This window comes from Andrena cerasifolii, chromosome 10, assembly GCF_050908995.1.
Source record: "Andrena cerasifolii isolate SP2316 chromosome 10, iyAndCera1_principal, whole genome shotgun sequence".
NCBI lineage: Eukaryota > Metazoa > Arthropoda > Insecta > Hymenoptera > Andrenidae > Andrena > Andrena cerasifolii.
Window position 1 is genome coordinate 4,662,535 of NC_135127.1, and position 23,054 is coordinate 4,685,588.

Genomic DNA, 23,054 nt, shown 5'->3' on the forward strand with positions numbered 1-23,054 from the left:
ATTTACTTCCAGCTTTGTGGCTGGATTTGTCAATCTTTAGAGAATATGAAGAAAAAAATTGTATGCAAAAATAGTGGTTATATTCGGAGTTATAGTGCTTCAAATAGAGCGCCTTACAAAAATCATACGCGCTTTGTTAGCATAAAATCAGCCGTTGTAGTTGTCTGAAATAGAAAATTTAAAAATGTGTGTAATCCGTATGAGTGTGGCTATCACCTGAACTAGATTAAACGAGAAATACTGAAAAGTACAAAAAAAATGGCAGCGTCTAAAACAGACATCGATTTCTGCAAAAAATTCGCTGTTATTTTAAGTCGCAAAAGTCTAATTTTGCAAAAACCGACTTAGTTTTAGTAACAACAAGAATGGGACATCTACTGAAGATTTATGCCAAGTTTGAAGTAAATCGGGAGATTGGTTTTTGGGATATCTTGCTAACAAATTCGAAAAACATTGTTTTGAGAAAAACGCGTTTAAAGTTTCAGGTACCATTTCTTTTTAATTAATTTTTTTTTAAATGTTGCCTAAATATGTACAAATGCAGGCATACAGTTTTCAATAAATATAATTTGAGGGTTTCTCTTAAAAAAAATCCCAAATATCGCGCTCCTTTTCAGGCCATCAAAGTAGGGAGACCCCTTAAATTTATTAATACCTATAAATTAGCATTATAACATTATCTCCCCCCCTAGCATTAACATAACTACACAGCACATTCATGCAGTAGACAATTTTTTTTACAGTATTAAACATTACTTACTTTAAAGAAAATTCACACACGCACATGTAATATTTATTTATAAAAATAAGACAGCTGAAGAGTCCTTGTAGAAAAAACTATTGCTGAAAATATTCCACGTGTCAATGATGATACTATACTATAGAATTTGATTTTCGGCACTTGCGAGTGTTTTCTACAGGGAATCTTCAATAATATAGACACAAAAGCTAAAAACGGTCAAAATGACCGATGCGGGGTTTCTAGTGTTAATAGGCTACGGCGAAATAGGTATAGAACAAATATTCCCTACGAGTATGTACAATCGGCACTTGTCCATTAACTCCCCCAGCGTCGCAATGAAAACAGGCACTTCGCCGATCGTATCAGTCGTTTCGGGGGTTAGCGACGCGTTATACAACATTGGCCCACACCCCTCCGATTAATTGGACGACGCTGTCGCATCAATTATTTATATGAACTGCTCGGTCCATGCGCGCAAAACCGTCACTGCCACGCAGTCGCGAAATCACCGAATTTTCCACCAAGTCATGCGTGCCGCCTATACGCGCCCCGTGAAATGTACCATGCGTAGCTGGCCCTAATAAACCAAGCGACTCGTTTGCGAATAATGAAGACAAACGAGGCTTCCGATCCCACGCAGCAGAGAAAAACCCACGAGAACACGCGCGTCCGCTCCATATTGCGCCGTTTTCATACGCGTGTCTCATTCCGAGGGCGTTCAGTCGCTCGCCTTGGCGCGGGGACACCGGCGGCCCGTTGTTCTGTCGATAGAGCCGTAGCGCAGGGGACAATTAAGCTGCGATGAACGGGAACGCCAGCCTGGGCGCGGCTGTCCCATCGCCCAGGCCGCAGGCAGGCCAAAGTTAGCGACTAGCTAGCCACAGGAATTTCGTAAAAAGAGCCTGCCCGATACATTTCCGCGGGACAGCCGAAGGCCTTTCACCCTCTGTACTTGCTCTTGGATTATTCCGACTGGCGTTACACCTGAGACGTCTACCTTTTAAATATTGCTACCGCTGTGACTGTCTGATGCTAGGGGACACTGTGCCGCGTACCCGGGACGTGCTTAGCAGGTAGCATCCGTGTCAGTGTACAATCAAAGGAGCTTGCATTAATCTTTCAGCTGTGTTCTGATGCTTTAAAGAGATTCCTTGCAGCATGGTAGAAACGCGTCAAGGATTTATAGGGAGCAGGGTGAATGTACTTAAGGGGGGATTGCGTTTCGTTGGGCCGAAGAATAGGTGAGTCTTTATGAATTTTTTATACAAAAATGGCTCGACAAATTAATTTGAGGTTTGGCAGGCTGTTTTATTGTACATCGAAATATTGTTCGGAATTTTTGTGTGACAGTGAAAAGAACATGGCAGATACAGAGAGAGCGTGGAAAAATAATCGGGTGGCCCTGGAGCTGACGGAAAGTACTGTAAAGGTTATCCGAAACACAAAAAGGAAAAGAGATTCTTAAACTATATGAATTTGGCTATGGGTGGTAGTAGATGCATTAAGAAAAATAAAGAAGTGTTAAAATGGCAGCCTTTTGAAGAAGATGAAGCGCCTTGATTTGCGTCTGAGAAAGTGTTGCCTCAAAATCGGGAAAACTTATTTAAATAAAAGAGGAACGGTAACAGATACGGCAATAAATCTACTACCACCCATAGCCACGTTCATATAGTTTAAGAATCTGTTTTCCTTTTTGTGTTTCGGATAACCCTTGCAGTACTTTTCGTCAACGCCAGGGCCGCTCGATTATTTTTCAACGCTCTCTCTGTACCTGCCACGTTTTTCTTCACTGTCAAATAAAAATTCAGCACAATAGTTCAAGATACAATGGAACAGCCTGCCAAACCTCAAATTAATTTGTCGAACCGTTTTTGTACAAAAAATTCATAAAGAATTACCTATTTTTCGGCCCAACAAGATTATCGCCACTCGTTATATCACGCAAAGCAAGCACTAAGTAAAAATTTGTAGGTTTCTAACTTATACTACATGAAACATTAATCATTTCTCTTTACTTTGCAAAAAATTGCATAGAAAAATATCAATTATTATTCAATTAAGAGCGATTTAACTTTTGCTAAGTAGGCGACATTAGGTACCGCTACCCTACCTATGTTTCGTCGATGTATCGGATGAACATGTAATGGGTGCAGATTAAAAGGATGGTTTAAGGGGACCCTCCAGTTTAAACTTTTCAGACAATCGATTTTTTTATGCAAAAGTTTCACACCAACATTCGTACCGGTATAGATTCTACATACACATAACCAGATCAAACTCTGCACGCAGGTATGAGCCGAGAACACTTTGAACAAGTTTTTATCGAAACACGATATTTCAAAACGGTAACCACGATTTCGGCAGATTTAATGAAACGATTCAAAACAACCTTGAGGCGTTTGATTCGTAATCCTATAACAAAATTTTTTTGACACAGAATTTTTTTATCCCCACATTTATGCGGAAAATTATCCGCATTTTGGCACTACTTCATTCAGATGTGCACCAATTATCGTAGTTTTTGTCGCAACAACGGATACTGCGATAGCCATTGATATAAATTTTAAGAAATGGTTTGAATTTTTGATTTTTGACGACCCTGTGAGTAAATTTCGTGGTTAACATGAAACAAAATTTAGTGTATCAATAAATGCCAAAAATATTTTTTAGGATATGTTATAACTCGGATACGTTATAACCTCTTCCTGTAAAAAATTCATAAAGCTCACCAATTTCTCAAGCATTCTGACCGGAGGGTCCTCTTAAACGAATACAGCTGAGGCATGAAAAATGTTCGGCTAGTAAATGTGTCAGGGAGGATATGGTCCTATTTTGATGTCTCTGTGCGGAGCGATTCCAATTTCGTTCACGGAGCTTAATCAACGGACAGCCGCCGTCTTTGTACACGGAAATATTAATCCTCATTCGGAGATCTCGCAGAGAGAGGAGCTACGAGGTAGACGGCGAGCGAGCGAGCGTCGGAACGTCTCTCTCGCGGTGCTGATAAAGCATAGGACCGTCCAGCTCGTTGCAGCCATTAGTTCACGCCAACTTCGTAGGTACTTAATCTAGGCATTAGACTTAGCGTCAAGACGTGACACGAAGTTTCTCCTATTTTGTGCGGCACGTAATACCGTGAGAAAACGGCCCCGCCGTGAAGTTTGGACACGCGAATGTGCACAATTTTGAGCGAATTCCGTTCTTTCGAAACGAAGATGTGTAGTGCTTTGCAGAGATATACTAGCGTCGTAAAACCTGCTGCGGGCAAAGTCAGTAGCATTTTCTAAGCTTTGGCCATCTTCCCTTTAGTCGGGACCTCGGCGGCATCATCGGTATACCTTCCGGACGTTGGTATTTTAAGGAAGTGGATGTGTAGGAATGTGACAAAATGAGGGCAGCCTTGGAATAGGTGACGAGGAGCACATAATTTAGTGGCTTGTACCCTCAGAGATATCGCTCTACCCTACTACTTGAGTTAGGTCCAGGTTAGTCACTGTTGTATCTTCGCAAGACAGTACTTGGTGATAGAGATACAGCGACGTTATAAAATCAGCCAGGTGTTGAAGTTGAGGAGGTAGGGTAGGAGGTGTCAGTGTTGAAGGTAGGACTGCAAAGCAGGAAAGGAGATAAGTGTGCGTTTCGTCCTGAGCCTGCTAATGGACTCATCAGTAAGGCTTACCTAGCAGACCCTGCTGTTAGGGAGTAGGACGAAATAGGTATGCATAGGAATCGGTAGTTGAGGGAGATTTTTCGAGAGAGCAGGATCGATTGAGATGCTCCCTTGTGGAGAAGCCAGAGGTATCGCTACAAAGTATAAATATATTTGCAGCGATGGGACAAGCTGTTTGAAGGGAATGTAAGTGGTAAGGAGCCTTATTTAGAGCGTTTGAAGTCTGCCAACTGTTGTTTAGTTTTCATTAATCCCACTGCAGGATAGATGAGCCTCTAAATTGGAATTAAGTATGCGACCTTGTGTCTTTGTACCTTCACTCTAGGATGACTACTATCAAATTTCACTTCTGGGGTTATTTAAAACTCCCCAGGTACTTATTCCTATATTCTATCAATTTTGTACCGTGCACATACACGTTCTCTGTTTAGACACCTACGTGAGGCAGTAAATAATGATCGCAAGAATCCAATGACCACGCAATAAAAGCGTTCGAATACTTTACCTGACTCATATTGCGCTGATGCAAAGAAAAGTACTTCTGCATAAGACAGTTTACAAGCTGAACAATCAATTAAGCCTAGCTACGCAGAAAGCTACCAACCTTGAAAATGGCAAAAGATTAGTTAAATACAGTACGGATCCCCTAATTTTGTGATCTTTATTTCGCAAGAAGTTACCAATCCATAGTACAACTATTACATTCTACAACTATTAAAACTACCAAGCCATAGTTTCACTTTAGGGTTATAATTGTTTCGCAGCAAACTTCTAAACCACCAATATTATGTCCGAGTGGCAAAGCTACATCAGTTGCAAGCCTAAAAAGTTATATTATAGGCCTCGCATCTGTTTAATTTCCAAACTAAAATTTCCAATAGAATTATTCTCGAAGCTTTATCGCCACACCTCGTACATTTGTTAGCAGCATTTGTATCCAAGAATTATCACCAGTTTAATGTTCGTACCAGCGATAGTTGCGCGACTGCTCGCGGCTAACGTTCCTGTTTTTGCGCACGACGCCACCACGGACAGCCGGCTTCCCGAAATAAAAGCCGTCGCCCACGTGGCCATAGCAATTATCATTAGCCGCACTCGCGCGAGCGCCGTTCCCCGTCCTGACGGAACGGAATTCGGCGCTAGGATCGCGGTCTTCGCCGGCTTCTTTTCGCTGGCGGGGCTTGCAAATCCGATGGCTGGCCGATAAGAAGTTCCGTCGCCCGGGAAAGTTGATCGTCCCCGTGGAATTATGTCCGCGTTCGCGCCTCAATTAAGAAGACGAAGTTGGTCCAACGGCTCGCGGCCACGGATTCACCGACTACCGAGTTAATAACGAGCACCTGAGCGTGTGACTCCATGCCCCGGCTGATTTATCGCCGGGCGACTTGAAATCCGAGATTTTACGTACTTACCCACCCCCGCGCGGCGTGGTTCTTGCGAAGGGGCGCGGGTAGGATGAATTGTTTGGCAGTTCGGAATAATCGCGGACGTTGGAGCGCGGCGAACTACGTTAGTTTGGATTTTATTGCGACTACCGCGGGGCAGGATGAGTCGCGAGAAGTGTATTGCTCTCCGTTTAGGACCTTCCCTTCGGAGACACTTCTGCGGCTAGTGGTGCTTCAGGTGTATTAGGTAACTTGGTAGAGGTAGCCTTTGAGTGCCAAAGATTGCAAGGGAGAAAGTATGTGAATGTGTGGGAAGTATCTGTCCCGAAAAATAGGAGGGTCTGGCGTGAGAAGGCTCCTTACGAGTTTAGAAGTTAGAAGAAGGAGATTTAACGAGATTACGGAAGCATCGCGAGTTGCAATATTAGTATCGTAAACGAATTCCTGCACAATAAACTGATTTGAATAGAACTGCGGAAGCACATAAGGTTTTGAAGACTATACGAAGATCGAAGTTGTCTTAAGGGGTTACATACCCATGACAGGTCGGGAAATAGGGTCGTTTTTATGATTTTTTTCTTCATGTAAAGGTACGTCATATTTAAAAATTAAGATATACACCTTGATGTGTATAAATTAAGCTGTATTCTCTTCAAAAAGTAATTTGATATTTTAAGGAATGGTGCCATAACAGCCACTTCGCCCAAGGCCTGTTCATAGCTACATTTCCAGTGCCAAAATTATCTTAGAGATTAGTGAACCGACTTGAATAAAATTTTCCACAAATCTTCTGCAGATTATAATCTAGGATTAATTTATACACAACAAGGTGAATATCTTTATTTTTAAATATTAAGATAGTTTATAAAAAAAATTCGTAAGAATGACCCTATTTTCCGACCTGTCAAGATTATGTAACCCCCTAAAGAAAAAAAAATTAGGTAAATACTTTAGAGCCAAAATGCAATTCAAGAGATTCTGCTGAAAGTGTGACGAGTACACGCAATATCAGCCTCTATGACAAGTTGAGTGCCTGTCATTATCAAAGTCAAATTTGCTGGTAAATTAATTTAGTCGTTATTTGGAAGTTGATCAGAGTTGTTAGAGCTGAGAGCTATTAGCGTTAAAGCATAGCGTGAATCGTGGTATAGCAGCACCCTATAGAGTTTCACCACAATTAATCTTCGTCTGAAATACTTATTACTTAAAGAACGATCTTAAAATTCTGATCTTACAGGGTAAAAACTCCAATTAGCCGACTTGGAATTTAATGAGCTTTTGCACGTTGATAGTATATAGGTCCCTAATGATGTGTGTAAAATATTAGATGTAGTTATTTGATAACATTAAAGATGTAAATAATTAAAGTTATATCTATACCGTCGACCAATTGGGGTCCTTCCCTTGTTAGAACTCAGCAGTCAACATTGCACACTTCAAAGCAGTACATCTTACATCGTAGGGTAAACTGCACTAATGTTGGCCCTGTACTAATCATTGGCATTCCTGACTAAAAAGTCAAATATTAAGAAGTACGAGCTTAGAAAGTACTTCTTTACAATTCCTTATTTTTCTTTCACTACAACACTGCAAAGCCTAGTAGTTGAACTGTACTGTACTGTAATGTGTACATTTTACATCTGGCAACACCACAAAGTGGGACAAAGGGCTGAGTTTTAGGCGTTTCCTTAAAATTTTGATAAGGGGTAGTTAAGTATATTTTGTCGCTTTATAACTAAGTAATGGATTGAAATACAGATTTACTAAGTGCTGTAGGTATTTAATAGTGAATGAAAGTCTGTTAAAACACTTTGAACTTCGTTCTAACTACATATGTTTTTCTATATAAGCTCAAATTGTAGGGTGTCAATGTTTGTACTTTGTATGCCTATTTTTGTTTTTCATTGAATATTTTCAAAATAAAAGACTTAACAGGTACTCGATCTGCTTTATTTTAATGAGAAATCCATGTTCATTGATAATAACAGAAAATTAAGACAGTATAAAAACGTCACAAAAAAATATAGACATTCCAATTGGGATTTTCGCTTAGGGTGCCAATCATTATACAGTTTACCCTACTATCGAAATTTCAATTCAAAAGACTTTCATTAGATTTTGAGAAATCGTGACAACCACAAAACAACCTTCCCTTGTGACCAGTGACTCTCATTTCAATTGACTATGCAATGAAAATAGATTCTCCATTCAATATCCATTTCCCTTCAAATTCATTGACATTTCTCATTTCAAACTCACATTTTCAGTGTATCCTTCGACGACCTAAGATTCCTCAATTTCCGAAGGAAGCGTTCGAAAACCATTGCCCGGCGGACTCGGTATTAATTCCCGCGGATGAAGAATTCTCTCTGCGCCGTGGCGAGTCCTAAGTTCATCGTTATTAATCGAAACGCAGCTGGCCTTTTCAGCTCCGAAGGACGCTAAAGCTTGATAGTTTCGTTAAATCTGCCAGTTCCGTGAACGATGACGCGCCGTCGATAGGGAAATCGCGGAAAGAGGCGGGCGCGCTCGTCGTACACGTGTAACGACGATTTCGCGCGGGCAAAGTTTGAGGGATGATAGGACGCCCGAACTCGACAATTTCGCGGAAGTTGCGACAGTTTGTCTGCGTCGCGCCATAGTATCGAGGAAAGTTAGCGGCACGAATAAGCTGTTCCGCGCCGGTTCTCGCAATCTCCTTCGCTTTATTTTCTTACCGCCGCGGAAAAACATAGCGGCGCATTAACCAGGCCTGCAGTTACACCAAGAACTTTAAGATCTCGCGGCTGCCCTGCGCAAACTATCCCACCTAGGTAGCCGACCCTATCCCGCATTTATGCTACCGTCATTTCGTAATTCCTTCGCTCTTTTCTCTTCACTTCCGATATTTAACTATTTTTCGCGTGGCTGGGACGCCGTCGGTGATCACCCCCGTTAGAATCTGGATATCTCATCCCTTTGGACGTAAAGTCGGCCATTCTAACTATCCTCCGCTGCTTCCTTAGGAAAACCATCTTAGGGGGCAATTGCCGGGGGGGAAGGGTTGGGGGTAAGGGATCGCAGACTTTTTTGTTCGGCAGGGAAGGGGGAATGATTAGGTGGTGGGATACGTGCCTGGTACCGAGCCACCGTATCCGGGCGCATCCTCGGAATGGATTCGAATTTTGTCGGGAATCAGTGGGGCGGGAGGGGAGCGGGCGAGGGGGTCGTGATTGCTTCGGCCGGAAGTACTTTCCAGGGGGTAACGTAGAATGGATAACAGTCCCAATAAAATCTAATTTAACCTGGGAGTACAAACTAGGAGATGATACATTTTGTGGTCGACTGACTCGAAGTTGCGGTATAGCAGACGGAAAATAGGGGCTGCGATGGGGTTGGACTTCTCTGTATACAAATGCACCATACTTTTGCACGGCCGCCTCTGTGTGCCCGTGTACGTGCACGAGGGCAAGGGCTCGCGCGAGTAACCGTATAACTAAGGAATACACATGGAGCCGTGTGTACGGTTTGATAGAAACAGACAGCGATTGCACATCCCGCGGGGGTGATCGCGGCTTGGATACGATTGTAATTGGCAAGTCCATATCCTCAACACGTAATATCCTTCCTATCCGTTTCCCTCCCCGGCTTTCATTAATTTCTATTTCCGTCCGTCTACGTCCCATCCGCGAACACCGAACTTCGGCCAATCGGTTTAACGACGCACCCTGTCCGAATCTCGGGAACACGTTTACCGTTTTAGCGGGCGTCCCGTTTCTTCGACCGCGGATACGTCGCTTGCGGTGGACTTTGTTGTTTGATTAAAGAGGACGATTTTGTGGGCAGACTTTCGGAAGCTTGTGAATTGAATAGTGATTGTATGCTGTGGCGGTATGAGTTGCGCAGGAGCCATTCCATGCCGAATCGATCAGTTTTGCATTTGGTGCCAGGGATTTAGATGAAATTGAAATATCATGTAGTGAAATTAGGAGGGGTTTAAGGGGTTTTGCTAGTAGCGGATTTGTTTAAAAAGTACGCGAGGTATTAAGGGGTATTTGGGGCTCTTGAGGTCTGAAAATGATACGATTTTTAGGATTTTTTTTGTAAATAACTGTGCAAGATATCTGGATGAAACTTTTCGTATTCTATTTATCTATGTTCGCACTATAATTTCCTATTTTTATATTGTCATACAGATAAATATGTGATTTTTATGGAGGGCGGAGGAGTGAGTAGCCTCCTTGAAAGACAGAATCCTCATTGAAAGAAGGAAGCAACCTCATTCAATTATCGGAAATCGAAAAATTAAATGGTTTTTTAAAGTTTAGGCCTAAAAATAGTGGACTCTCCTAAAAATATTTAAAAAAAAGGAATACTCAAACTGGCGCATGTTCTATTTTCTTCAATTACACACCCCCAAATCGGTAAAGTATTAAGTATTTGTGGCGGGTCCATTAGATTGAAGCCATACAAAGATAACACAAAAAAAATTAGACAAAATGACGTATAGTTTGCTTTTAATCGAGCGTAGATCGAATGACTTGCAGTATTTCGAATTTCTTTATGAAATTTCAAATGATCATTCTTAACCCTTAACTGGTATACTGTTTTTGCCAAACTTGACTGGAGTACTGGGGTCATGGCAGACTCCAAATAAAAAAGGACACAGAAATTTGTAAAGTCGACACTAGATCAACCTCTATGAATATTTTGTCCTTAGGAAATCTATAAAACAATAGAAACGTAGAAAGTTAAACTATTATTATAAAATTAATTAGAAATTCAGTTTACAAACTTAACAACCAAAGATTTTGCAGCGAACTTTACATGCTTTGGGGTCATGAGCGACCCTAGGATACCAGTTAAGGGTTAAGAAGTTATACTCTCAATTTATATATAAAAAAAAATGATATATTGAAACCTCAAACCCGCATATACCCCTTAATGTCTCTCTTTAAAAGAAGGAACAACATCACAAATCTTATTATTTAAAACAAATTTTCCATGTACAACTGTCCAGGCAAAGAACGTCCACCGCGTATTCGGTAATGATGCTAATTATTATCGCAATAAAAACGTTGTAATGAGAGCTAATGGGACGTCATGGGCCACTAGCACACTCGCAGTTAATTGAGAACCAATAATCCTTTGCGCGTGGGTGTCATTACGGTTCGTTAATATAATAACGCGTTTGAACGAAAAAAGAACCCTTGTCAGCTATTAACCCGGTTCTGCATTCGCAAAAAGGGAGATATAGACCCGGGCCTTTGATGCTGTCACATCGATCGCGCCTTCAGCCAAAGTTAATTTATACGGTCACGTCGCGTCGCCCGTTTGAAAATCTCCAATCATATTTTATGAATGATATAACGGGAGGAGTCTCTTGATGAGGTCAAGCTACGTCTCGGCATGCATTACGCATCCCTTACGTGCCGCCAAAGCCTGCTCGGTGTTAACGAGGAAGCCAATGGTTGAAATCGATCCCACCATACTTACTAGCCCCTACTTCCTTCTGCTTTAGCGAGCAACCACGTAACGGGAATTTGAGTAACTGTCTGACGTTTGGAGCTGTTATTAAAGTACCTCACTTCAAATGAAGATGGATACTGACGGGCGTCATGCCGAGGAAGTAGCAAGAATGGGCGCTCTTTAATGAGCAACTTCCCCTTAATCCCGAAAATTAGTTTCATTTAACTTTCGCGCGATTTATAGAAGCCTGTTGAGTACACGTGACTGGATTTACGAACGGACAATGCAGGCTTCAGAGAACTGATCGATGGATCCACGATCTTCATTTGGATGTAAGTAGAAAAAGATGTTGAAATTAGCAACTTGCTCACCTTAACCTGTTTTTAGGAGATGGATGGTAACAATTATTAGAATTGAAACCAGTAATTAAAATATGAAGTTAATAAATCAAGTCTGTATTCATTTGGATGTAAGTAGAAAAAGATATTGAAATTAGCAACTTGCTCACCTTAACCTGTTTTTAGGAGATGGATGGTAACAATTATTAGAATTGAAATCAGTAATTAAAATATGAAGTTAATAAATCAAGTCTGTAATGAAATATTGTAAATGAGCACAGGTGTATTGACAACTGACGTTCCATGTCGACCTGATTTTAATTAAACTGAAAGCAGCAAGTTCCCGAGCAAAACCATTGAAGTTTTTAAATGCACCGAGAGGATTAAAATTTAACTTACAGTTTAATACAATTATCGGCGTAAAAGTAGCTACAAAGAAATGAGTATCTCCTACAGTGATTAAAAAAGATTGTAAATTAAAAAATGCTCGCTAAAAGGAAATAAGCGACGGCTCCTGGAAACAGGAATTTTATTCGCCGCCGAGTAGCGATTTTATTTTTAACGTTATTAACAAAAAATTTAGCGAAATTCTGTCGCTGTAACATCGCCCGAAGAGGGCTGTGGGCGCGCAGGTAGCTCTTAATTAATTTTCCATCCATCACTCTTTTCCTTTCACGAGCATCGCCATTCATCGAACTCAAATATTCAGCAAAACTCAAATATATATTTCGCCCGGCGTAAGGGCGCCGTACCATTCGCCTGGAACGTATCACTTCAAGCGACGCCGCGCTGCCACGGCCCCGCTGATTTATCGTACGGTGCCTAATCAAATCTGCTTAAAATCATGTAGAACGAAACGATCGATGAGCGCGTGCATAATGGATAGGTTACAAATCGTTGGGCACACGGGCCACGGCGCATCGGTCTTTATTATTATTCCAAGCAGCCGCCCGCCGAAATAATTCAAATCCGCCCCGAGTCCGAGCGATACGATCGATAGGATCGCCTCGAGCCTCTGCGGCCGCTTGTTTCTGCACACACACGCGGAAAGTACGGTCCAAGCGCCGGGAGGCTGGCCCTCGGGCTCGTAACTAATTTCTACGGTTCCGTTTACTAATTTGTCGCGGCAACGTAATTTGTCCTGCGCCGGGCCGGCGCAAGGGCCACGGCGGGGCCGCGCTATGATCCCATTTTCATTGAAGTTTACGCGAGGAATTGCGGGAGACCGGACCTCCCCGGCGTCATAAGACTTTCATGACTTGAGGGCAACGCGTGCACCTCCATAACGCGCGGCGGATTGCTGAATCCGGGGGGCACGTGCTTACCGTCATGCATAACCCGTGCCGGTGAACGGCTCACCCTTTGACCTGCGCTAAAACGGTGAATCGAGATGAGCCCGCGCGAAAAGATACAGCCGCGCCAGCCGAGGAGGCCTGCCTCCAGGCGCCGAAACACAGACGGATGGTAAGTGTCCGGAGGTCACATTCATGCTCACTTTGCGATCAAAGTGCTCACTTCGTTCTTTGGTGGGACCAAACGAAGTTTCGCTTCGTCTTCCAGGGGCGCCGAACGAAGATTCATCAGTGTGGGTGCGCGGGTAAGCACTTTCAGACAGGAGTCAGAGTAAAGAATTATTTTTTCTGGGGGAGGGTTCACTTGTTTCGAATGCTTCAGTGTATTGGCTTTTAATAATGTGAATGTAGGAAATTGGAGCGCGGATTACGTATATCAAATGATCGAGACTCGAAAGAGTTTGCACTCAGTTTGCAGTGTTGTTTGATGAAATATTGCAACTGATTCAGGACTGTTATACAGTCTGAATAATGAAGTTGGAATTTCGACCGTAAATTTAAAAAAAAAATTAAAACATATGATTTCGGCGCACAGTTTCGGTCAATTAAAAGAATAAAAGCTAATTTGCAAATATAAGAAGTATCGTCTTCCGACGTTTCGGTCAATATTCAGACCTTTATCAAGGAAAGTTTAAATAACTAAATACTGCGTATGCTTATATGTATAAATAATATTACTTTCAACGTTATGTAATGCTTTGAGTGGCGGATTATTTACCACATTAATTATTAAATTTGGTACATTGGCAGTGGTGTTATAAGGTGTTCGGATTTCCGCAATTTTGATTTACTTGATAATATTTAACGGTTCCAACCGTGACACGGTGTTAGCCACGCGATTGGGTTTGCCCTCTGGACGTTCTTGCTGTCTGTGTACTGTTTGCCTCAGTCTCTGTTCAACCGACTCGTACGTCGCACGCTTCTGTCAAGCATGTTACATATAAGCATACGCAGTATTTAGTTATTCAAACTTTCCTTGATAAAGGTCTAAATATTGATCGAACCGTCGGAAGATGATACTTCTTATATTTGCAAATTAGCTTTTATTCTTTTAATTGACCGAAACTGTGCGTTATACAGTCTGTTAAATAAGAAAGGAACCGGCAAGTTTCCGCGAAAAATAAATGATATCTCTCTCTCTTCCTCCGCGCTATTGCATCATTAATTGGCTACGATGCCAATACCACCTATTCACTTTAGTATCGCTCGAAACGTTGTATTAGACCGACGTGCATCATAATCAGTACGGATTACGCGAAGCCAATTTGAGACGGTATTACTGTGCACGCACCCGAACGGATCAAAATTATCTTATGCCTCTGCTGCTACTGTCATTAAAATGTGAAAAAAGTTGGTTGTGAAGTGAGTGACGCGGTACAAATCATTGGAAAACTCCGATGATCGTCCTAACCGAGGGAAAACGAGATCGACGACAAGCACGCAGGACAAAACGAGCGCGGATTCGGCTGCTTGGAGCTTTTCACCGAGAATTTGGATGCAGCGAATATGGTGAAGATTTACAAGCAGGTAACGAAAATTGTTTAACGCAAATTCGGCCTTGCAAGGAGATAATGGCTCAAAACACCGTACAAGGGGAGGACACCATGCGGTAGACACCGATTTTTATGAGCTTTGGCACGCTGGAGCTATGTCGAAAATAAGTAAATAGGTGTCCGAGAGATTTTGCCAGTGGACCTTAATAATAAAGATATTTGCATGTAAATTATTTAAAATTTCATAGTGGCCGTGGGGTTTTGAGGGTGAAAATCCCACACTACCCTGGCGTCCGCGGGAGATTCTCTTCTGGAGGCGCCGGGGTGCCTTTTGAAAATGTCTCCACGTTACAAAAAAATTTATAAATTTTTGTTTATAAATTATTTATTTTATAAATTATTTTAAAATTTTTTTTTAACTTGGGGAAATCTTCAAAGGGCACCCCGACTCCTTCAGAGAGAAATCCCCCAGGGGCGTAAGGGTAGTATGGGATTTTTACCTATTAAAATCCAACGGCCACTATGAAATTTTTAATAATTTAATGTAAATATCTCTGTTATTAAGGCCTATTGGCTGAAACGCTTGGACACCTATTTACTTATTTTTTACATAGATCCATCGTGCCAAAGCTCATCAAAATCGGTGTCTACCTCATGGTGTCCTCCCCTTGTTAGTAAACTCTGCAAAGCCTGGAAGGAGGAAAATGGCATCGTTACGATGGATTGGCCCTCCCAATCTCCCGATGCCAATCCCATTGAAAATGTATGGGGCATTATGAAGGCCAAGCTTGCAGGAAAGTCTATGTATATTTTCGCAAAATTTGGTATTCTCTTCTGACGGGTCACGCTAAAAAAACTAGTTGAAAGTATGCCCAGACGAATCCAGGCCATACTCGACAATGGTGGCGATTTTACTGTCTATTAATTTAAGCACCTTAGCACTTTTAATGTGCTTTCATGTAAAACAAATCAGAAATGAATATCTTTTGTACTTCTCAAAAAATCGCGGTTCCTTTCTTGCTGAACAGAGTTGGTATAGTACAAATTATTTATATAGTTTCTCAACAAGTTACGATATTAATTTATGCATAAAAACAGTGGTATATTGCGAAGAAGTATCTGCTATCATTCAATTCTACATTGTAACAGGATGTGATGGGGGGCGCAAGTAGGGAAACTGCCCAGAGTGGCAAATTTGGGGGTGGCAAAATTGGTAGAGAGGGAAAATTAAAATCAATAGAAAGCAATAAAAAAAGTAGAACTTTTTGAAAAAGCGGTAAAATTCATGAATTGTTTTTAAATCACCCACATAATTACAATCATCCTAGGGAAAGCTGCTTACCTAAATTAAAGATCTTTACAAACACCTACAAGAAATTTCACTCACCGTCAAAAGTTATATTTTAAAATAATTATTTATAATTAAATACAAAGTGGGGTGAAAATCATTTTGCCCAGCGCGACGGAAGAGCCCCGCATTATAGTAATCAGTTATAATATATTTACAATAAAATTTTGTTTAATTCACTCACTAACGCTGTAGAAACTCATACAGAAATCATCGTGATAAAATATTTTATTCAGGGTAATACGAAGACCAATTTATTGAGACATACTCGCGACGTAGTAATACGAGTCGAGAATGCAATAGTTCTTGAATATGAAGGTTTTGACGGTTGCAAGGTAGTCGGAAAGAAGATGAGGGAAAGGAATGAAAAGAAGGGTTGGAGGTGGAGTTTTATTCACAGCGTACTTGTGAACTCGTTACAACCTAGCAGACTCGCGCCTCAGATGCAGAGAAGTTGGTTGTTAGGATAAAGTATTTTCGCAATGGAATCAATGGATAAATGAAATATTGCAAGAATGGGATTAATAGTAATCTTCCTGCTGGTAGGTACCTGCAGGAAATATCATTTTTAAAATTAACTTAATACACCATCTGACGCGATGAATCTTAGAAAAGAAACGATTGAAAGAAATTGCCGTGAATCCTAATCTTTTTCCTTTTAAAGAAGCTATTTCTAAGAGAAATTGCAGTGACTCATCCGAAACTAAAAATTAACAAAACACATTTATTTAAACTTGTTACCGCTGTTGATCTACTCACAGTGAATTGTTTCTATATTTATTCGTTTAAAAAAGTACTTAAATTGTTGCAAGAAATGTGCTAGACTGCCAGAGGTACCTACGAAATAACCGTTTCTAACATAACAAATCGCGTCACTCTTACATTACGCGTTTGGTAATTAAACCTAGCTAAGCTGTTACAAGAAAGCTGCTTTTCGATTTCATTAGGTGCAATTATCCAATGACACATTCATGCATAATCAATTGAAAAGTGCTTGTAAAAATCACTGTAAGTGCCAAGAATCAAATTTTTCAAGAGACAGTAAAAACTTCCCTGACTTTAAATTATTTACGAACTTTCTTTTGTTTTGATTGCTAAATATGCTTAAGTATGCAATAACCCAAATCACAAAATTTTCTCTTTTTAACATTGATGTAGGTAGTCCAAATTCATGAAAAAAAGAAATGTATTTATATAAAACACTGTATGTGCCATCACTTAGTTGTAGAGAAAAATGAATGCGCCATTCATTTAAATTTGCAAACACTGTAAGTGTCAATCCCATTTGAAGCTATCAGCGTAGTGGCGTAACCCCAATACTTTTGTTTCGAGATAACGGCTAATGAAATTATTGACGTTATACAATCGTTGTTAATAATAAAATATCTGTAAAATTTTTACTTTCAGGTACATTAGTATGATTTTTCACAAGATATAATTGCTGAGGTGTATATTATTAGTATATAAAATAACGACCAATGCTGCACAGTATTTTGCGACGTAAATCAACAAAATGCTCAGTGCAAAAACACGCCTTTGCGCTGCCATTTTCTGAATGTTTTTATAGGGTTGCACAGGACACTATAGAATCCAAATTTTGCTGTATAAGAATTGGTTTAGGCTGAAATGCTAATTCACCTAAAATGTGGGTTACGCCACTATTTTGTTGATAGTCTCATTTATCCCTAGCTAATTGTCTTTTACATTGTTTTCTAGAGTATTTTCTTTGGACGTACCAGCCTACCACCCTTTAGCACTATTAGTAACTTATTTAAAAAGGGAAAATTGCATTAAAATCCATACTAAATTATTACCATTGGCACATAGAACGCTCCGAAATTTTCTTCTTCTAATTCTGGCACTTACAGTGCTTTCTACAAGGTCTCTTCGATTATTTAGCTAGTATCGAATAAAAAGCTCAGCAGCTGAAAGTTGCCTCACAAATCCACCCTTGGGACTTTATCTAAACGTTTAATGCTTCATCGATTGCTTCCAAACCCTTACAAAACTTCCGCCTCCAACGATATTCCCCGGCATATTAGAGATGCAGATAACTTCAACAGCAGAAAGCTACAGCCACCATGCACCGTCGCTTCCCCCCTGCCCCGCGGAGAATTCCATTTTGTAACTCGCATACTCTTACCACCCCAGCAGCGGCACGCGCTCTCTAATCTTTGATAGCGGCCGCGGTTATCTGGGTCAACCGTCTTCTACCCGACTTTTACCGCTTCTCTTAAATTAGGTTCGAGCACCTACCACAAAGCCAAGAACTAGAAACGCTCCCGCCAACGGCGTTATAATCCCGACGCAATTTCCCAGGGCACCGAGCGAGTGGCACCACTTAAAGCCAGGCACCGCTCTCCAGAAAGGCTATCCCGATACATCTCCACCGGCGAGATGCCTTCTTGACCGTGCACCGCGTTGACCGGCCAGATACCAACGCGGCTAGATGTTTAGCCGCGATATCCACTTAGCCGCGCCAGGCGCCCCGGGGCGGGGATTAAGTAGAGCTAAATTAACGGTAATGGGTATCGCGCGATGAAACTCGTCGCCGATAAAATTATAAAGTTCCTCGGCGCGGTGGGGGCGAGGCGAGTGGGTTCGCCGCGGATAAGAGGAAAAGTTCGGTGGGCGTGAAAAGGCCCGAAAAGTCAGGCTTCCTCGTAGACTTATAAATTTCCCGTGCGGCTCAGATGGCTACGGCATCTCGGCTGGCTGCGTGGCCTGGTTCGTGCCGGGTCTACGCCGCGCGAGCTTGGGGTGGGCGAGCAGTGGAGGACCGAGCCCCGGGGGTGAGTACAGGCCGGGCCGATGAGTACATCGGGAATGCGGCGTGATGTATGTATTCGTTGGCTGGCTGCAAATGCACCGTGGCTGCGCGCGCGCCACGCGGAGACGGGAGAAGAAGGAAGTATCGCGTGGATACAGCGAGGGGAAGTTTTCGGATACGTTAAGTGGCGCGGGAGGGGAGGCCCTGGCGTACAGCTAGCTAGGGACGGGGGAGGGATTATGGGTCACAGCGGCGCGACGTGTCGCTTGACTGAGAATTATGACTCCTCATTTAGTGTGCCAAAGCTCTCTCTTCGTTCTTTCTCTACCCCCGCTTTTAAAGCTCGAGATTCTGTAGCTACAGCGGCGTCGTCTTCCTGCGCGTAGATCGTCCCGGGCACGGTCCCCCTTCCGCCCATGCTTCCTCGCGCTTCGGAATCATTATCGCTTTTTCGTTTCGCTGCAACGTGGTTTATTGTCGGGGACGTTCGGACACGGAGCTGGCATCCGTGTTTTGAAATTTTGTGCTTTATGGGGTCGCGCCGGGGGAGTGATTTGTTTCGTGTAAGGGCGATTTGGAGAGGAGACTGTGCGGGCAGGTGAGGCGGCGGGGTTTCAAGTCTGCTTGGCGCGTGGGAATGTTTTGTTTTCTTAGTTTCAGAAATTTCGTGACTAACATCGTTGTTGCAATATTGCTTTGCGTTGCGTGCAATAAGAGAGATTTAAATAGTGTTTAATAGTATTTAAATTAGTCGTTGGATTGTGAAGATTGGAAATAGGTAAATACGAATCCTTGGAAATGATATTTCGTTACATTTTGTCAAAAGAAAATAGCGATTTTAATTTTCCTGGTGGAATTCGGATAATTCGTGCAATAATTATGTCATAGTGTAATATAATCTTGATTTGCAGACTTGTTATGGAAGATAATACTTATGTGCGCGATTCTAATGGGGATCATAACAATAGCTAGGTTTACTGAAAATATATTGGACGTACGATGTATAACGCAAAATTCTTAAAGTTAGTGAAAAAGATTTGAGCATTGATCACCCTTGTTTAATTTGAAGAACTTTAGAAATTGTGTATTTGAAACTAGATGCTTCTGAATCTTGTCAAGGCAGATAACAAGTTTCTCATATAAATTTAAGAGATGGGGAATATATAAATATATTTTATATTTTATAAATATATATAAATATATTTTATATTTTACATTTTATAAATATATATAAATATATTTTATATTTTATAAATATATATAAATATATTTTATATATTTCCCATCTTTTAAATTTATATGAAAAACATGTGAAGAAAAGTACTTATTGATGTGTCCAAAAAAACCTGATTAAGAATATGCTAATCACTGTGATATGCATGGTCGGTGACGGTAGGATTTTTGTCTATAGGAATATTACATGGCACTTATTTTGCTAAATAAATGAATTGTTCACCACTATAATCCTCGACAAGAGCCCCATCGTCATGGTCTTTAGACTCGGATGCCTTGGTAACCTCTCGTGGCAGGTCATGCTTTACCGTTAACCACGCTGTAATGGATGGGCATTCCACAAAAGTTACCACCGTAGTGCCCAAATTAAATTTACTTTTAATCATGACACGAATTTTTAATACAAACTTCCACTAAATTGTACATTCTACCTTTTATTCCCTTAATCAAATTATATATATATTCCACGTATTTTACGTCTCCATTAATTTCTGGACTCTGTTCCTCTTATTACTATTATTTTCATGCTTCACTACCTAATTGACTTTTGGTATTAAATTCAATAACACAAATAACAAATATATATATACTTCATTAAAACCTGCCTATCCCCGTGTCAATTAAACCCTCAACTTCATATTCCAAAATTCAAATCTTCATTATACCATAAATGATTCTAATAATACAGTTTTAACTACCCCCCCAATGAAATGTTCAACTACCCCTCACAATCCACTTGTTTACCCGCCACTTCTAATGGAATGATGAAAGCAACTGGCCAACAAAAGCGACGTGGCCGCTAATGGGAATATTTACCTTATAAATAGAATCAGAAAACAACAAGCGCGCTAACGTCTTACTTCGATGCGCACAGTTTCCGCGCATCTGGCTGTCTGAAAAACAAACACGCGCCGCAAGTGCTCGCGTTTATTTGCTTTCAAACGTCGCCTTCCATCGGCGTGCTTCGTCCACTCACTTCCATTAAAATCCACCTATTCCGATACGCTGAAAACTGTTCTGCAACAGACCCCAACAGCAGGGTAAACATTCATCAGCAATTTCGCGTTACGCCTCGCGTTCCTTCAAGCAATTCTATTCGCACGCGCCACTATTCAAGCATCTCCACTGAAACCGCGTACAGCATGCGTTTACGCCTAAAAAATTCCGCGCATAATTTCGATTTACGTGGCGCAGGGTTGCGCGGTAATCCCGCCGAGCTTGCAAGCCTCGCGACTCCGCGGCGAAACAGAGGAGACAATATTCTGTGGATACCTGGAGGCGGGGGTTAGATAGGAAAATGAATGTTTAAAATGATCTACGAAATGATCCGCAGTGACGGCAGCGAGGAAAGTACCTACGTACGCGGGCATCGAAATAAAACATGACCTGAACGTACCGGGTTATGCTGCCGTTGGAGTGGCGGCTCGAATCTCGGGGAACCATGCGAATCGGATTAGGTTTTAAGACAGAGCAAAGTGGCCGGCTGAGAGCGACCGCGGTGAGACGCTGGAAAACAACTCCGCTGCGGAAAGTAATCGGACGGATAAGTTTTAAATGTGGATGAAAGGAGACATCGCCACGGGTACAATGTGCCGGAGTTTCCAGCGGAGAAGTAACCGAAACGCGGAAGCAGAGGGCGGTGAATAAGAACAGGAAGGATTACGGGGTGTGCCGGCAGTGTATGTCCTCGCCGCAATGAAAATTATGATTTCTCGTTCGGCGGCGAAACGTCTGCGCGCCTTTTGCCGGTTTATTGCGCCCTCCGCGCTTTTACTGGCGTGATTTTCTTCGAAGAGTGCGGCGAGTGAAGCGAAGAGGCATCGCTGTAATGTACCCTAACATCGCGTCACACTGAAAAGCCTTTTCCTTTTTTCTTTTTTCTTTTTTTTTGCCCCTTCCGATATCGAGGCCAGATGGTAGAGTTTATTATAGTCATGGGAATAGTAAACCGACTGGATGCACTGGAAATAATAGTCATCTTATAATATGACAGAGTTGATATAATACGGTTGGATAATAAAATGGCATGATTTGTTTCTGTGTGGTGAAATTTTGAAACTTAACCTCGTTTATGCATGAGAATGAAAACGAAATGACAGCTGTCAAGTTTTTATTAGAGATTTTATTTTCGAGGGTGTATCGTTCGTTGCAACAGTGACTGTGAAACGAAGAGGGAAGTAGTGAATAATTTTGTATTTGCAGAAGGGTATATAGGATCTCGGAGAACACAAGGTTCATTTACAAAAAGGGGATAAAGGGAGATTAAATTAAATTCAGTCTTGAATCCTGAGTCTTCTGTGTTTTCTAATTAATTGCGTTGTCATTCATCTTCCTTTTGCATAACTTATGCAAGCTCGAAGACATAAATTAATGCCACATTCTACTATTATGACAATTAGTGATAAAATAAATTGTATGAAACGCGTGAAAGGAAGTTTCTTTCTAATGGGTGTTTAAAGTTCTTTTCAAATTCAGCGCACGTAATTCATAATCTCCAGTAGTGAATACAGTGAGAACTACTTCGGAACTCCCTTCGTACGTGTTTCAAGCAGAGACCATAACTGTTATAACCCAAATTTAGAAAGTTATGGTATAAGAATGAATATGTTTGTTCAAATGATTTTCTGGCTACCGGTGACCAAAAAGAAAAGTTTTAGTAATTTATAATGGTTATTAATAACCAGAGAAGTTAAAAATTAATATTTCCTAAATCATTTCTTTTTTGAAAAATTTCTGTGAGATTTAACGATGCCTGCCTTCCATTTAAATAAACATTAATTGTTATCCCCGATCTTTTTCAACAAAATTTAGAAAATAACTGTTATTTTTGGTCTCTGGATTTATGTGAGCTTATTCATACAATAAAACATGTAATGTACTGACTTTTATGAACATAGGGAACTCCGCGTGTTGTTGATATCACTTTTTTGCTCGCAATTTTAATACATCGTTGATCACATCGTTTTTGGTCACTTTCTTTCAGCAGTGGCCAGTGGAATCCAGACTGCAGGTGATGCAAGTGTTCCTTTTCGTTGTGCCTCGCTATTTCGATAACTGTAGTAGCAATGCTTAAGTGTCGAAAGCCCCAAGGAGTGAGGGTCAGGCACTGCTCGCCCTCTCGCAGTAGATAACTCCGCCAACGGCCAGACCACGTATAAAGCACTGGTTCTCGTCCGATCACCAAAGTTAAACTGCGTTGGGCGCGGATAGTACTTGGATGGGAGACCGCTTGGGAACTCCGCGTGTCGTTGGCTCCACTCTTTTGCTCGATATTT

General features: G+C 41.4%; 1 protein-coding gene and 1 non-coding gene across 2 annotated transcripts in view; both read left to right on the top strand.

Annotated features, from left to right (window-relative positions):
• The window catches only part of Sol1, a 696,665-nt gene that overhangs the window by 358,165 nt on the left and 315,446 nt on the right, over positions 1 to 23,054 (top strand). The window lies entirely within an intron of this gene.
• On the top strand, positions 22,915 to 23,033 carry LOC143374446 (5S ribosomal RNA). Its single transcript, XR_013086661.1, has one exon. It is a non-coding gene; the product is annotated as a 5S ribosomal RNA (ribosomal RNA).